The sequence below is a fragment of the Castor canadensis genome, chromosome 16, assembly GCF_047511655.1.
Source record: "Castor canadensis chromosome 16, mCasCan1.hap1v2, whole genome shotgun sequence".
Lineage (NCBI taxonomy): Eukaryota > Metazoa > Chordata > Mammalia > Rodentia > Castoridae > Castor > Castor canadensis.
The window spans coordinates 81,306,655-81,324,535 of record NC_133401.1 but is presented as its reverse complement, the minus strand read 5'-3'; the positions used below and the strand labels follow the sequence as shown (position 1 = coordinate 81,324,535).

At 33.8% G+C, this 17,881-nt stretch overlaps 1 long non-coding RNA gene across 1 annotated transcript in view; it reads right to left on the bottom strand.

Moving 5' to 3' along the window:
- The window catches only part of LOC141418235 (uncharacterized), a 1,454,649-nt gene that overhangs the window by 802,010 nt on the left and 634,758 nt on the right, over positions 1 to 17,881 (bottom strand). The window contains exon 3 of the long non-coding RNA XR_012442925.1: positions 2,597 to 2,681. This is a non-coding gene — a long non-coding RNA (uncharacterized lncRNA). The remainder of the gene's footprint in view (positions 1 to 2,596; positions 2,682 to 17,881) is intronic.

Sequence of the window (17,881 nt, the reverse complement as noted above, 5' to 3'; positions counted from 1 at the left end):
ATAATGAAGAAGCAAAGTTCTACATTGCAGCTCTATCTTTTGATTAGCTTTGGGCTAATAATAAAGAGAAAAAAGGATTGTGAAAAGAAAATGAGACAAACCATAAACCTTTTTGTACATGTGAAAAAACCAAACATATTTCAAGACATTTCATGAGCTCCTTATTTAGTATCTATTGGGGAAGAGGCTGAGTCTTGAATCAACCTAGCATTGCTGTGCTTTCAAAGACAATCTCTTATATGTAGGGTGCTGTCACAACCACTCATTTCTTTCTGCATTCCCTTTGTTTCTTGAAGACATTATAAACTACCTATTGGCAATTCAGTTACTTAGGAAGTGTCATTGAATATATTGGTTGTATAACTTCAATACATTCTTTTGCAGAGGAATAAAGTGCACCTCCATTATTCCACTTAAGAATTGTCATTAGGTACACATTTTAGGGACCAGCAAAGACTCATTTATTTTTAGCTATCAGAAATAGAATTGCTAAGTCTTTGACTACATAAAACAAAATTGTTAACTGAATATATAATGAAAGAGATCTACTCAATACAGTGAAAGCACTTCAGATTTCAAATTCTATTTAGGATGAGAAAAAATGAAAAGTAGCATATTAAGAACACCACATCAAATGTGTAGACCAGCTGTGGAATCAAGGTAAGAGTAGAAGTGGTGAATCTGCTGCACTTAACCACATACAGGTAAATGGTAATTACCTACAGATTTCTGTAGTAAAAGACTTACCCAGGTGATACCTGTGTATATACTTTTTCTCCTTTAACCCAGAACAAACAAGGAAGCAAATCAACCCCAAATCTCTAAATAAGAACCAAAACGCCTCAAATAGCAGAGTATTTCAAAAAGCAGATGCTCACTGTCACTCACTGTCAAAACTGGGAATGAGAGAGCCTAAGAAAGGGGAAAATTTTAGCATCCTGACTGTGGAAAATCTCATTAGAAACGCCTGAGATTTATCTGTCACTCTGACAGGATAATTTGATTTTAAATTCCATCACTGCTGGCCCTAATTTTTAAAATTAAATTGAAAAAAGTGACTTCTTTTTCCCCTTATAATGAATAATAGCTTCATATAAATCAAAATCAAGGGCACTATTAATCAGAAATTACAGGAAAAAAATTTGAAAATTTTAGGGTTTGAGGGAAATAGAAAAGATCCTCCCTCCCTCACCTACCTTCATAGAAGTCCAATGGAGATCCAATAAAAGAGATTCTTTATGAGGTTAAACTGACAAAGTCAAAAGTTTTCCCATTAAAGCAAAATTTTATTGTTGCTGAGAAAGTCTATTTTCTATCATGGGAGCAACACTCCACATTGAGCTAGTTTAGTGCATTATTATAATTCATACCTGAATCAGAGTCACTTAGGAGACAAAACAAACTGAACTATTGTAAACATGCCCTTACTTTCAAGTGTAAGTCTTCTAAGTCTTACACGGACCTATCCCCTTCCCTTCCTCTTTCTCAATAAAGAGACAAAAGAGCAGTTTCATGCCAGTGATGTGTACATTTTCTGAAGCTGACCTACTTGACCACTGCTTGCTTCTGCAGTCCTATTTCTTCATCTCAAAACTCAAGTATTTTCAATTTCATGGCCATCATCAAACAGCTCATTAAAAAGAATGGAATTATATCCAGACCAAAATGGAACAGAGCACAACAGGCTGAGAACTGTTTCTTACATTTCCAGGCGACCCACTTCACACACTTTCCCAATATTAAAATTTCTAAAGAATGAACAGTTAATGTCAACTTGCTTGTTAGGGAATCAGGTTCAAAAAAGGTGAACAGAAGAGTTTTTTAATATGAAGTTGAGAAGTCAGGGGTGCTCACACTTTTAGCTTCTTCATTTTGCAGAACCAACTCTGCTTGGTTCACCTTTCAAAAGAGTCCCCTCCTGGAACATCTGATTTCTCTTCAAAGGAGCTACATTTCTCACTGGTACCTGTCACTCTTGAGTGCCAAGTTTCTCCTGACATGTTTCTTCTTCCCGCATAACGAATGAAGAGATAAACTACACTCCTTACTTATTGAAGTATCATCATTGTTCTTACAATGTAGGTCAAGCACAAAAAGAGCCTCTTCTTTAACTGAAACTTAGAACCAAAATATTTCACATAGTATCTGCAGATTGTGGAAAATTCTAGGTCCACTAGATTAAAGGATTTAATATATTTGTATTTTTGACAAAATAGTCACACTTGGTAACTTGGGTAGACAGATACAGCGTTTTGATGAAGCTTGTCAGTATTTAGTAGTGAATGTGTGTATATTCATATGCATATGAATATATATGTGTATGAGTTATATACATATATTAATTACACATATTTGTGGGTGTACGTGTGTTGTATAAAATCTCTGAAAGTAGCAGTAGCTCCAGCACCAAAGATGGATTTAAAGAATTTGGCTGAGCAATGAGAATTTCTGTTTATCAAGAAAAATTCAACAATAAAGTTATTAAATGATGGCTTTGCATTTTGCTCAGATTTTAGAACAAAGCAATAAGTACATTCCATTAAAACTGAAAACATCATTCAGGCATCCTGGGACATAGGAAATGGAAAGTACCTACCTTACCAGCCCGTTCTGATTCCTCTGTCAGGTAAAGACAACTGCCAGAGTTCTCAAGCAATATGGCTTCCACAACAACTCCCCACCTGTTACAGAATTTAAAATTCAGATTTTTAAAAATAAATAATAAAAAATTTTAACTTTGGAATTGTATGTTTATATTCTAACAAACTTTAAAAAATATAAATGCATACAGGATTTGCAGAGAAAATGTGTCCCCGATGCCTTTTCTTTTACGTTATTTTAGATATTTGCCAAATATAACAAGACATATAATGACGAAGTAATAATAAAATAATTGTGTGAGGATATATGCTCTTAGATTCCTGCAGCAGAGAAATTCAGCTCTTATTTTCACAAACTAACATCTCAAAGTTTTCACCTTCAACCTCAACGTAGCTGTGCCAACCCAGTCAAGGTCCACCGAATCCAATTAGAGCAGATTTTTGAGAAAGGAATTGTGGTTCTTGACAATACTAGGGCAAAATACTGTGTGAGTTGTTGTAACTTTAAGGAGAGCAGTGGTAGTTACAATCACCTTTCGACTGTGCTGTAGAACTCTGTAGCAAAGCAATGACGGGCACAGATACTTGTCAACCTGTGCTGAGATCAGCCTTTGGTTTTTCTGCCCTACAAAGCTACGTATTATCTATGCTCTGTTGCAGCAGAATGTTCAGGAGTGAGAAATGTATAGAGCAGAGGACAGAGAAGTCATTATTGTCTGTCATAACTCGAGAGGGGGTGATCTTCTTAAGTCTTACAAAAAAGGAATTAAAACAGATTTACCACTTCTGAGATCTAAAAGTTACCCAATGTTTCACTCATCACAGTAAGCCCTGATAAGTCTGCTTCCTATACATGATGTTTGAATCTCCCATCATACATTTCTTCCTAATTCCCTCTTTGCCTGGATCTACACTTCTGCATCCCCTTAGCTGGTTGCCCATTTCAGGCCTCTCGTTCCCAACAGCATGGCATCACCAACGCCTCCTCAAAACACACACACACACACACACACACACACACACCTATTCATTTCACATCAATGGCATGCCAAACTGAGAACTGAAGGAAAGGCATCTTTTGGGATTTGCCTTTTGTCTCCTTTGCACGCTCATCTTCACAGTCTCCAGCCTTTACTCATTTATTTTAAGCTCCAGCCAAACCATGCTGCATGCGATCTACAATCATATTTTGCATATATTATTCTTTCTGCTTTTAAACCACCTAGAAAAATTTCAATTGCTCTTGTAAACCCTACTCTGAGATGTTACCTTTTCACAAGGCTTTCCCATTTTACCTCCTGAGACTTAATCGCCCTCTCCTCTAGGATGACTCTATTATTCTGTGGGGTACTTATCTGTTTCACTACCTCTCCTCCCCACTTGAATCAGAGTCTTTTGGTGTAAGTCCCATATCATTTGCCTTCCATTTGGAAGTTCTTAGCACAGTGTATGATCTATAGAGGAAGTGAGTAGGATTTAACATGCAGTCTTTTTACTTTATCATACACTGCTGGACATAAACATTTCTTAAGTCAATACTATGCATCTCCATTCAAAGACGCTTTAAACTTCAGTCCAAATATTGGGCAGTATATGGTTAATGACACCCTGGTATTTTTCATTATGCAATTGGACACAATATATCTCCAAGTAAAATTAAATCACCTCACTTTCACTATACTATCATCCCCTCAAAATGCTAATAATCACAAAATGAAGTTCTTGGATCTTTAAAGTATTTTAAGAGAAGTCAAAGATATTGGAATATAGTCCTCAGTTTTAACAAAGAATTGATTTGTTGAAAGAGCATGACTGCGTACAATGGAGGGTACTTTTAATAGTTCATGTAGGAATAAAGAAAAAAAATTGCTTTATTTTTGAAAGTTCACTGGTCACTGAATTATACATAGGCAAGTGCAATCTATAAATTTCTTCCCTCCTGGATTTAATCTCCATACATATTACTGGGTAGATATTTGTTCCCATTAGGTTAATATTTTTACAGCTAATATTTGGTAAATGAAATGAAGGAAACATCGATGCTGGGTTTTGTTTGTCTATGTTAAAGGAGGCCAAATGGAGTGAATCATGTAATTATACCCATCCCTTCCTTGCTCTCACATGCTGGACACGAGGTACTCACATCAGTGTAAACTGCGTTTGATCAGCATGCAGGAGAGGTGCAAAGGCACTCTTCAGTTTTTGTAATGCTCTTTTCTAACTTTCAAAATTGAGTGGCTTTCAATAATCCTCCTGAAACTTCACACCTCACACCCCTTCAAAGCCCCATGCTCACACACTGCAGCATTAGAGAAAGGATTATTAAAGACCCCCATTGGAACTGAGGCCTATTCATTTTCTGTGTAAGCCATGGGGTTCCCGCACAGACAGTGATGTGCCAACACGAACCCAGACAGCTGCTGTACTAAGGCTGCTCCGAGTGCAGGTGGGAAAACAGCTTGTGATATTAACCAGACTAGATCCTTCTTGTGGCTTTCCATAGCCTTTATTTAAAATACAAAAAATGCTTTCAGAGACTTATTTATAACTGTATCAAGCACAGATTGCAGCAACATTATGCTGCAATGAGCACATGTGTTATTCATACTGATATTAAGTATTTTTCTTTTTTGAAATAGCCAGAAAGAAAAAAAATGTTCCCTGACAATGATTTCAGATAGGAGCTACTAAAACCGCATCAGTGCGACTAACTTGGTTGAAAATAGCTTTTTGGGAATTTAGGAAGCTCATGCAAACAAACAAACAAAAAGATTCAGAGTAAATAGAAAAATTGAGACATAAGCAATTAAATTTTTAAACAAAGGTTTTTATGGCTATCACAGCTGCCACATGCATTTTTTACTCCTTCATATCAAGATCACAGCTAATTTAGACCAAATATTCCTCATCATCACCATGGGTTTGTAGTTTAATTTTTCTTTCAAACCCTCAATATTCTTTAAGTTCTTCCTATTGAATTTTAGTCACCATTTTCCCTGAAGTTTCCTACTGTGTGCCACAACTCTGTTACATATTGTAACTGACACAAAGATACTAAAGGTATCCATCTTAGGACAGAAACAAGTATTCATTAAGTGTGAGTGAGAATGAAATGGGCAGTAATAATCTGATCCATCAACCGTGGGCAATTGACTCCGTGTCTGATTCTCACTAGGTCAGCAATCTTCAGAAAGTTACTTTGAACCTCTAGTCATAGTTTAGTCATGTTTAAGATGAAAACCAAATGATTACCAGAAGGACTTTCTGGAGAATCAGAAGAGACACTGGAACCAACAGACTTGAGAAGCAGCACATACAATGAAAATGCAGGAAAGACTTGTTTTCATGTCCCACGGTGATTCGTAGGAGGTGGGGGTAACTTGGAGATGACGTCAATTGAGAAACTACACAGAAGAAAATCATTTTTATTTCATTCAGAGCATTTGGAGACATTTTATTTACTCTTAGAAGGGCAAAGGTGTCTTTTCAGGAATGCAGGAAATACTGAAGTTCATAAAATTATGAATGAGTAAAATATATATTATAGAAAGTGAGAGACATGAGAGATATATTTAAAAAGAAGGGATGGATGTGCAGAAAGCCCCAATGCTACATTTGTAAATATCCTTTATTCTTTTCCTTAAAGTAAACGAATTTTGATTTGGCTGATCCAAATACCTCAAAGTTTTATTTTGTCCTTAACACGAAAGTATGCTTATCTCAGGATTACCTCTCCAGGACATTTGGGTTAACTGTGTAATTTATTGGTTTTAGACACTTAGGCATTTAACTCTTCTCCTTGGGTATCAGCTTTCTCAATTTTAGAAGAATTAAGAACAATCTCTTCTTTTCTACAAGTGATGGTGAAGATAAATGATAACTGATGATATGCTTAAAATTAGTTATAGAATATGGAGAACTGAGATGGATCCCAGGCCAATCTGAAGAATACCATTAATGAATGCTCATCGTAACCATCGGGAAACATTGCCTCTATGTTTCTTACAAATAAAGAGCAAACAGTTGTTTCAATATTTGATTCGAGTGTGTCCAAGAGGAAAACAGTGCTTAAAATAAACAGCAGGGTTATATTTACTAAATTAAAAAAATCAGAAAATCCTACAGGAGACTTAATTCTGAATACTATCTCTCAAAGACAAGAGAACGTATGATGTTATGTTGTAGATTATGCATTTTGTATTGCTGAATCTTCTAATGAGGAAAAAGTAAAGATTAAATAAAACCTCAAAATAACTTTAGCAAGCACATTTGTAATTATAATGACATCTACATTTTGTTACATTCATCTCAGATTATCTATAGAGTACTTCAGGAGTATGATTAATTTCTGTTTACAGAAATCACTCCCCCCAAGTCAAAGAACTGAGAAGAAACATGCAATAAATGTTTAATGTTTTGCTTGTGAATTTAAGTCTAATTTAAAGCAAAGAGGGAAAATAATGGTAAATATTCTAGGACAGTGTTACGAGAAACCTCTTACTGGAGAGCAGAGATAGTTAAACAGAAAACGAACACAGGAAGATCACCTCCCTGTCATCAAATTTGCTTTCCCTTCTCAGCATACAAGTAACCTAATATAAAATGTTAGAATTGTATCACATATCAAATTAATTCAGAACATGACAGGAAGGGCAGACAAGTGGCTGTTCTAGAAATGAATAGAGTTCATGAAGTATTTAATAAGTATTGATCCTGATTTCACCAGGGGGTAAGCCACTCTGCTACTAAGTTAAGCACTTTTGAAAGCTGCATCAACTCTAAGGTCAGTATTTCAATAATAGCCAGTTGTGAGCTATTGGCTCATAGGCATTATGAAATCAAGATGGAATTTCGTCTAAATCCTCCGCCACTGTCCACGGACCTCATTTAGAAACTGGAAAGATCATCTGTTTGAAAATAGTGCATGGGAATAGGGTCATTATTGACAGTCTCTCGATCATGCTGTGGAAATGAACCTATAATTGCTGCTTGCCACTGATAAACAATTAGGATATTTTCTGCAGATGGTTTTAAATCCTCAAAAGGCCACTTAGGATGTTTCATAAAACTTCATTCCATCCTGGTCTTTCTTTGCTTTTGAAATTTTCAGATTGTAATGCAACATCATGGAGACTGGAGTCTCAGAATAAGTACAAGAAAGATCTTAAGAACAACACTACTTCTTTTGCTGAATTTTTAAACTGTGTGCTTATATGTCAGTCTCTTTGGTTGCCAATTTTCCATCTGGGCTTTGATGCTGAAGAGGCTCAAAAGCTAAACAGGGGAAGGTGATTTAGTAACTTCTGCTTCAAAACATTCCTTCAAGGAAGCAGCTAATGCATTGCCCATGCCATAGTCCACATTCCACACTTGCAGATTGGTACCATGACCAGGAAACGTGAAAGCCAACTTTAAATTCTGGAAAACAAAGACGTGTTCAGAACAGTCTTTTTCTTTATTCTTATTTTTTTAGCTGTGTCTTTTGCTATGAAAAAATATAACATTATAGTGTCTAGGAGCAGTCCTCTGAGTCTTTAAAGGGCTTTTCTTAATTTCATCAATGAGCTTCCCAAAAGAGCAGAATAATTGTACTTATACCCAAGGTTTCACACATTTGTAGCTCTCTGGAGTATTTTCTAAGAGCTGATACTTATTCAGCTGACTTGCTCTCACAAAAGGTTAAAAAAAAAAGTAGTCCTATGTTAACAGGAAAGATATAAACACAACAATAGAGCAATTTTGTCATCATTACTTCGACTGATAGAGTTCATATTCAGGTTAATTCACCTAATGCCTCAAATGCAAATTGGCCATCATTGTAATCATCATCTCTATTTTTAATAGATGGTCGAGATGAAGAACAGAAATAACCTGGCATTTTTAAGGAAATCTAGAAAGAGGGCTCCTTCATCTCCTCTCCACCCAAGATGATCTTCACCCGAAATAAATATTGAAAGCACAAGTACTTTGTTTAACCTTAAATTTACTGTGGAGCTACTTATTATCTCTAGTAGAAAATTTAAAATATAGACATACACAAGAATAAAAAAGAATTTCATACAACTCATGTTGGAGAATATGTTTCTCAGAGAAATGACAACTCTATCTCTTACCAAAACACCAAAAATTTTCAGAGAATTTATTAGGTTCCAAAAAACGAACAGTACTATGAAAAAAAAAAAGAGCATGATGTAGGAGCACAAGCAGTGAAGTGCTTTTGGGTAAAATGTTAGGGAAAAGCCAGGAACCTAAGAGAACTATTTAGAAATCTAGCTCTGTATCTATTGGAGGGTTAGAAACTGAGACAAGACACCTAGCTATGAATTTATGAATTTCTGACATTCACTTATGAGCTGATTTTTTGCTTAGTTATCATACAGAAGTTACATACCATCAGACACCAAAAAAAAAAAAAATGTTAAACTATCCTCACCAGAGAGTACTTTAAACACAATTTTACTGAGAATTTTTTAAGAATCCAAATGAATTTGTCCCTGGTTTCCTGTAGAAATTTAAAGAGAAGACATAGAGGAGCTGTCAAATATTACAAGATGTAATATTTCATCTTGTATTGATCTTGTATTCATCTTGTATTGTATTCAGCACTATTCCTGGAATAGTTGAAGTCATCTATTCAAGTCTATTCAAAATATCATATGAATTGTAGTACATGACCTCAGTTATCACATTTTGAACAAAACAATGTCCAAAAGGCACCATGCTAGAAAATGTCTACTATATCTAAATGTTGTCAGAATACAGTTGCTTTGCAGAAAAAGAGGCACATATATTTAATAATATAAATATTATAAATGTTTTATATTTAATATAAAATAATGGTCACTGGCTCTAGTTACACAGCTAAGGTTCATGAAAAGAAACTTACGGACTAAAAAAATAAGCAAAGAAACAAATGAGCTAACATCCATCCACCTATTTGGCAAGTGGATATTCACACCTCACATGCAACCAGGAATAGCAGAATGTGCAGGTTAAAAAGGAAATCTGTCCTCGGGAACTACAGCTTAGACAGCAGTTGAAAGTGAATTACTCACAAAGCATAGAGATTACAGGACATTGCTCTCAGTGCTGGCAGTAGCTAGTGATAGAAAAGACAGGTAAGGAAGTGGAGCTTTTCCTTGAAATGAGGGTATTAAAAAACTACTATTTCTAACTAATAGCTATATTTGACAAATAATATATTTGTAATAATACCATTTCAAAGTATTCACCCAGTAAATTCATGTTTTAGTAGAAGATTGACTAATTTAATGACATTCTTGAAGAATTTGTGTACTTCATTTGCCTAACCTACAAAATCAAACATTAAAACCCAGTGGAATGTAGGTGAATATTTATCGGACATTTCAAGGCATTATTTTTCCAAACTTTTAATTCAAACATGATAAGCATTAATACAGTTTTGTGTATGAAATCGTAGTGTGCCAAGAACTGATGTGAACAGAGGGAATGGGTATCAGTTGTATACGATTCTGGTGCATTGTTTGAATGCACATTTCGCGGGTATGTTTAGTGCTTGAGAATACGGTAACCGGTGTAGCATAATGGTGTGTGCATGTTTTACTCTGTCATGACAAAGAGGATCAGAAAATGATGATGATACTCCCATTTCCAAGAAAACACTAATAGAAATAAGAGTAGAGAAGGGAAATTAAAGCAATGACATTAGTAGTATTTATTTTCTCTCCCTATCATTTGAGTCATTTTACTTGGTCATTATTTTAAGAAACTTCCCCACTCAAATAATAAAAATAATACACGATAAAATTCCAGAAGTAAATACATATTTAGAAAACCACAGTGATCTGCTTGGCTATCTTTGGAGTATCAATCTAAAAAATATTTAATAGCTTTGGCCAGTAGTTTTCATCCTTAAAACTTCTTGTGAATGTATTTGAAGATCAAAACATTCATTTTTTTGTAAATGTTTATTAAAGCATTTCTAAGTTAATTAAAAGATTAAAACTATTAAACATAGAAAAGAATTTAATATCATAAAGCTATTGTAGAATTTTAATATTCATCTCAGTGTGTATCAATTACAATTATATGTACTATATATCAGTAAGTTTATAAATGCATAATTTTGTATCATATAAACAAAGATTATAAATGAAAAATTACTTTGTTAAAATACGGCACATTGGAAAAAGTAATTTGTGGTTTGATTTCCAAAACTGTTGGTGAAATGTTGATTTTATAACTCTGATTTTAAAGCATCTTAAACACTTGCACACTTAAGAAGAGAAATACATATTTTAATGTGGTTTGGATTTGGGTATTATTTTTACGTGTGTACAATATTTTAGTGTATGTGGTTCTTTTCAGAAACTTGCTTTCATCACTTAGCCAGATGTTGTAAAATACTTTCTTTCCTTCTGCATATATACTTACGTGTGTGAATAACCTTTGCTTACCTGGATCATAGCCTTTCTACAACACAGAGTTAGTTCTACTCACCAATTTAGTAACATGGTACGGACATTGAGATATTTCAAAATAAGCTCCTTCTGCAAGACTAAGTCCTTGTTTCTGCTTCGGTACTCACTTGTCCAAATATTTTACAGGCTAGCTACCAAGAATCATGTGGTCGGTTTATCAATAGTTTTAACCTTAAGACAACATATATTGCTTTTTGAAAAGCAGCATGCTTTTGAAAAAAAAAAAAAAGGAAAAGTTACATCCAAGCTTACAGAAAGTCAGGGTCAACAATCTGTATTTTTAAACCAATTTAATGGATGAATGAAAGTCACACCACTATTTTAATCGGCATTTTTCTGATTGTTTATAATATTGCTTCTAATGGGCCCTATAATGCATGTATTTCAAACATATCTTCTATGGAGTTAGAAGCATTTTGTTGTAGTAAAATATACTTAATATAAAATTTTTGCCATTTTATATGCTTTTAAATATGCACTTCTGTAGCATTGAACACACCCACAGTTTTGGCAGGGACAATTACATTTCTCCAGAAAATTTTCATCTTCCCAAGTTGAAACTTTGTATCCAACAAACAAGAAATGTCCATTTCACCTTGGCCCAGGCATTGGGTAATCTCATTCTACTTTTTGTCTTTAAGAATTTGACTGTAGGTATCTTATATAAATGAAACCATTCAATATTTGTCCTTTTATTTCTGGCTTATTGCACTTACATGTCTTCAAAATTTATTCATAATTTAAACAAGTATTAGAATTTACTATTTTATTTATTTGTATATGATTGCTTCATTTTTACCTACCCTTCATGTGGTAATGTTTACCAACTAACTAGAAGCCATTTGAATAATGGAGTGTTTCTGAGTGGCCAAATAAACTATCTGCTCTTTGAAGTTCAATCTTGTGTAGTTTAGTAGCCTTCATTTTTAATTGAGTAATTGATAACTAGCTAAACTGAATACATTTCTGTATACATGATGTTTTAAAATACATGTATAACATTTTGGATCAATAAGTATCTTGTGACAAGAAATCTACTGAGGAATTTTCAGGTATACAATAGATTCAAATTAGTTATAGCCAACCTATTCTGTAATAAATATTCTAAAATTATTCTTCCTACCTAACTAGATATGTATACTTTCTCTAAAACATCCTGAATTTCCCTCCCCCATTCACCTTAGTAACCACCATTTTCCTCACTGCTCCCATGAATTTCACTTTTTGATAATCTGCATATACTTGAGATTATGCTGACCTTCCCTTGTATGGCTGGCTTAGTTGATTTAGCATAACCCAGGTTCATCCATATTTTCTCATATCACAGCACCTCATTCTTTATTAAGACAGAATTGTATTCCCTCATGTGTATTTACTACATTTCCTTTATCCACTCATTGAGGAATAGATTGACTTCATATCTTAGGTAATGTGAATAATGTTTACATGAATATGAGAGTACAGATAAGATGTTTGATATATTTCTTCCCTTACTTGGGATATATACACCAAAGTACTGGGATTGCCCTCTGACATGGAAATTCTACTCTGATATTGTTAAAGAAACCTCCATACTGTTTTTCACAATGGCTGTACCAATTTGCATTCCCACCAACAGCATTTACAGGTTCGCTTTTCTCCATATCTTTATCATCACTTATCTGTTACCTTTTTTGACAACAACTATTCTAACATGGGAGGTGATATTTCGCTGTGGTTTTAACTTGTACTTCCCAGATAATTAGCAATGCTAAGAGTCTTTTTGTGTACTCACTGAACCTCTGTATATCATCTTTAGTGCAATGTCTGAAGAATAACTTAACCAAGTATTTTGTTGCCTGTGCTTATGGTTCCACAAAGCACAAATTTGTGGTTATGCACAAATACATGGTCAAATCTAATGTCATGAAGTTTTTCACTATTTTATTTTAAGATTTTGGTAGTTTGGGCTCATATATATGTAGGTTTTGACCATTATTAATTATATTTTTGCATATGGAATACACATAAAACTTTATTCTTTACAGTTGGATATCTACTGTCTCCAAAATCACTTAAAGTTTTCTTTCCCCATTGAGTGGTATAAGCAATCTTGTTGAAAATCATTTGTCTGTGTATGCGAGACATTATGGAGCCCTCTATTTTATTCTATTGATCTGTCTTTAGGCCAGCACCATACTGTTTTGATTACTAAAACTTTGTAGTAAGTGTTCAGTCAGACAGTATGAGACTTCTGACTCTTATTCTTGGAAATCACTTTAACCATCACATACTACTTATGTATATAAATTATAAAATAACTTATATACATTCCAGTTATAAAATAACTGGAATCTTCAAATCTCTTGATTTTAACACAGTGACTTGAAAAGGCAGACTCTGCATAAATAGTCAAGTAAGTGCTGGATAGATTATTAGCTTTCTTTTCCGATATAATTATATATTTAATTCATGTTACACTTTATTCCCCTACCTCCATTTTCCTTGTTATATTCTTTAACATATCTTAATCTTACTTTTAATACTACTCAAATATTTTTAGTCATTCTAAGAGCATTGAATTCAATTATATTATGAAGTAAAATTTATTAACAAAATGTGGTCGTTGACATCAGTGCACTAAAATTAATTCCTTATACTGAGTGTAGAATGATGTATAAGGAAATACTAAATGAATATTACAGTGGTATTTGAAAATTATAGGGTAAAACAAACTGGAACACGAAGTTAGAAAGTTGAGATCCCTGGCAGAGTTAAAATAGGACAGTAAGGAAAAGAAAACTTTTTGTTGAGATTCAAAGAGTTATAGCAAGGTGAGAAGAGCAAATGAGTTCCACATGGCAGATTGCCAATGGTAGAAAGTGCTGAGCTGAGCTGAGCGGATGCTGTCCTGGCTAGGGTGACTGCTGAGAAGTTGGGACTGGAGCAGAAGCTCTGAAAAGTTGTAACTTTTAAGATCTGAAGTGATTGCATAAATATGTCTATGAAAATTACAAAACTTCTACCACACCATTAACAAAAAGAAAACTGTTCTGATGCATTCTAATACAGAAACTAGCTACCAAAACAGAGGTTGTTTTATATATTGTATCAGAAATAATAAAAATAGTAATATCTGGCCCAACTGTGTGATTATGTTTGAAGTACAGTGTAAATGGCTATTTCCTTCTTAGTTACAAGGTGGTAGAAGGTAGATGGGAATCCACTTTCCTTTTCCCAAAGACGATGCTCTTGGTTTCTCTCTTCTGTTGCCTCCCTGAGCCATTTGTTGACTATACAACACAGAATCCAGAAAGTACTCTGATCTTTACCTTCAAAATATTTTTTTCTGTTACCAAAGCTAATTAAATGAGATTGTCTCCTTTAGTCTATACAGAGAATATACAGAAATAAGAATATTGTGGTGAAATAAACATTTTACCATACTCCAAATGATCTTAGGACCTTGTGGCTAAAAAATAATCACAGCACAATTTTTGTCTTTGAGACCTCAAGTTTTCAAAATGCAGTTTTTAGTGCAAGATCTTGTTATTGTCTAAAACCAATGAGTTAAACTAATTTTCCTATTCACAGCCTAATTTGAAATGTTATTTTCTATAAATATGCATGTGTATAAATTTTATTAGAAATATATCCAAGAGTAATAACCATCATGGAGTCTGTGGTATAACTGTCATTGCCTCTGAGTCTCTCTTTTTGCAATCAGATAATGGTTTATCTTGTTAGGTGTGTGTAACAATCATTAAGAGCTATTAAAATACAGGGCACTCCACTCATCTCTGTGGGAGGATAACATCTAAGAATGATTCCTGACCCTATAATTTGGTAAAACCAATGAAACATAAATGTTAAATTTTAAGTGTATCATACAAAAAGCAGGTGTTTTGAATTAAGAGTGGAAAACAATCTTCTTTCTGATGCCTAAAATTCATGCTTGTATGTGCACAGTTTGATAATACACTATAAATTTTGCAAGGGGTAGTTAGCTCTGTGCATTCAATACTTACACGTAAATGACAACAGGTACTGAGAGTTCTGAGTAGTGGAGTTCTTCAATGACCTTTTATTGCTAAACTATGCCATTTTTTGACTGTTTTTTTTCTTAAATCAAAATTTGGAAAATATTCTACACCTTATGCTGTTATGACAAACCAGATTTTGTCTATCTGTATACAGCATTAACATAAGAAATAAGGTGTATTATGCGATATGTTTTAAAACAAGATAGCATTGGCAAGAAAGTGAAAATGTGTCTATCCTATACTCAGTGATTTGTACTGAAGTTATTTTCAAGTGGATTATCCCACTCATGAGCTATGCAATTATTAGTCAGACTTTACTGCATGAAGTTCTATTATAGAACTTCTCTAGGGTCTATTCAGAAATTATTTCCTTTTCTGCTTTCTGACAGCTAAGATTGACATAGTGGAAGTCAATGCTTGATTAAAATGAAAGGTAGTCAGTATATATAAAATCTGATTGTTGGCATAAGTACTCATATAAATATTTTTTAAATATGTAATCTTTTCCCCAAGTTGAAAGTACAATAACTTATTTACCTGAAGGATTCAGGTTTATCTGATATCATTTTAAAGTAAAAGTTATAGCTCATTGCATTTTCAAAATGGAAAAAGTTATGAATTGTGCTAGAATTTTTTTTCTAGTGGCAGAGCAGATTAAGTAGGTCACAACTGAATCCCCAATCTATGTGATTTTCTTGCCTGTATCTTTAAAGCAACCTCATCAGATCTACTCCCACAATACTAAGTAAGGTCAATTTGGACTAGAAATTAGTTTTAAAAAAGCTTTTTTAAAGAATATAAATCAACTAACACTAAAAAGTAGTCCTAAGTGATTTATTATAAGGAAAGAAGTATAATGATTAAGTATAATTTTGAAGATAAATATTATAGAAAGAAAACAATTATCATGCTCTATTTAAGCCACCTTGTTAAATTAAATAGCAATTTCATATTTTAAAAAAAATAGATTTTTAACACAGAAAAAATAAATCATTTATATTTTTTTAAAGCTTTTATTAAACACCAAGAAGAGACATGATATTCTAGATACAAATCTGAAGCTATGTAAAGAAATTGAAGGTGAAATGATTGATTTCCTTCTACAGAGTGATGTAAAAACTCTACTCTGTTCATGGAGATTTTGATCCTTAGTTCATTGCTAACTCTTCCCAACAGTACCTGTCATCTTCCTGAATGTTTTCAATAGCCACCTAATTTCAAAATCTCAGCTCACTGTTCTTTTATCCCCTTTCATTAAATGACTCCTCCTCATCTCCAGTACACTAGAAGTACTAGTCAATAGCTTTCATTAACAATTTTTTACATTTTTCCCACTACCTACAATTTAAGATACTACTCTGCAAACATTAGATCCAACTTTCCAAATCCTCCCAATAATCTTTATGCTTCAACTGGTGTTAATTCTTCCTGTGATCTAAATCCCATTGAACCTAACACATATCCACTGTCATTCTCTTCATTTGCTGAATTCCATCCTTAACTAGCTTGCATCTCAAGGCCCATCATACCTTCCATGCAGTGTCAAGTTTAATACCTTACTTCTTTTCACTTAAGATTGCTCAAATTCTAGTTTAATTCTCTGATTAGTCTACTACGATTGCTAGACAAATGAATGAGGTTGAAGTAAATATCCATTTGTACCCTGTCTTCCTATCCAATGATTAACATCCCTGTACAATGCCAAATCATATAAAGTAGGACCCATCAAATTTTCCCCCACTGACTCAAGAATGTAACTTCAATGTTGTCTCCGTTCCTCTGTACCATTTAATTTGTCTTCTTTGCTACATCATTCTGAGTAGTATACAATTTGTTGTTACATCTGGTATCCCTTATCTTACTTCCACTTCTCCCTCTACCAAAATATCTTATAAAACTCATGTCATTCATATTGCTAAATTAAATGAACTCTTAGCAGCTCTCTTTTTACTTATGTGAGTGGTATTTGATAGAGATAGTCATTCATTTGTTGTAATATTTCTTCACTGATTTTGGGGGCTACACTTCTTTGGCTCTACTCTGACCACCACAGTCATCCTTTTTCATTGTTGTTAATTTATACTCAGTTCCCCAGGACTTAATTCTTATTCCTCTTTTATACATATAGTTATTCCCTATGGGATTTTTTATCCAGTTTTATGATTTTTATATATGACATATAATGCAAGCTGGCAAATCTATACCTCCAACTTTCAGTTCTTCCAAGACTCGATTATCCAATTGTGTTTTTACCATTGCTTTGGAAACCTCATCCTAAATCTGTATCATCTGTGAAATTTGTTAACAGCAAATCTGTCTTCCAGCTGCTCCCATCAGGAACACTGGCTTCACCCTGCCTCCTTTTCTCCCTTCTCAGAACTGATTTAATTAGCAATTTCTGTTGGCACTACCTTCAAAATATATTCCAGGTATAACTTATTTCTAGTGCTGTCATGCTAATTTAAGATACCAACATTTTCTCCCATATATTATTGCATTAGCATCCCAACTTCCTCAATAAATTTCCAAACTTTGTCACTCCTTACTTCTATCCTTGCTCATCCAGAATTGATACAAAACAATGAAGCCAGATTTATCTTTCCAGAGTCAGAAATTTTATCACATAAGACAAATTAAAGACCAGTAAAGACAAAAAGATAAGCCAAGAAAGTATGTTTGGGAGACAGAATAAACTGCAACCTATGTCTTTGTAATATTCTAAAGGCTTCTGAAGTTGAAAAAAATTCAACCACTTAATTTTAAATAGAGTCAAAAGTGAGGACTGGATGTTTAACAG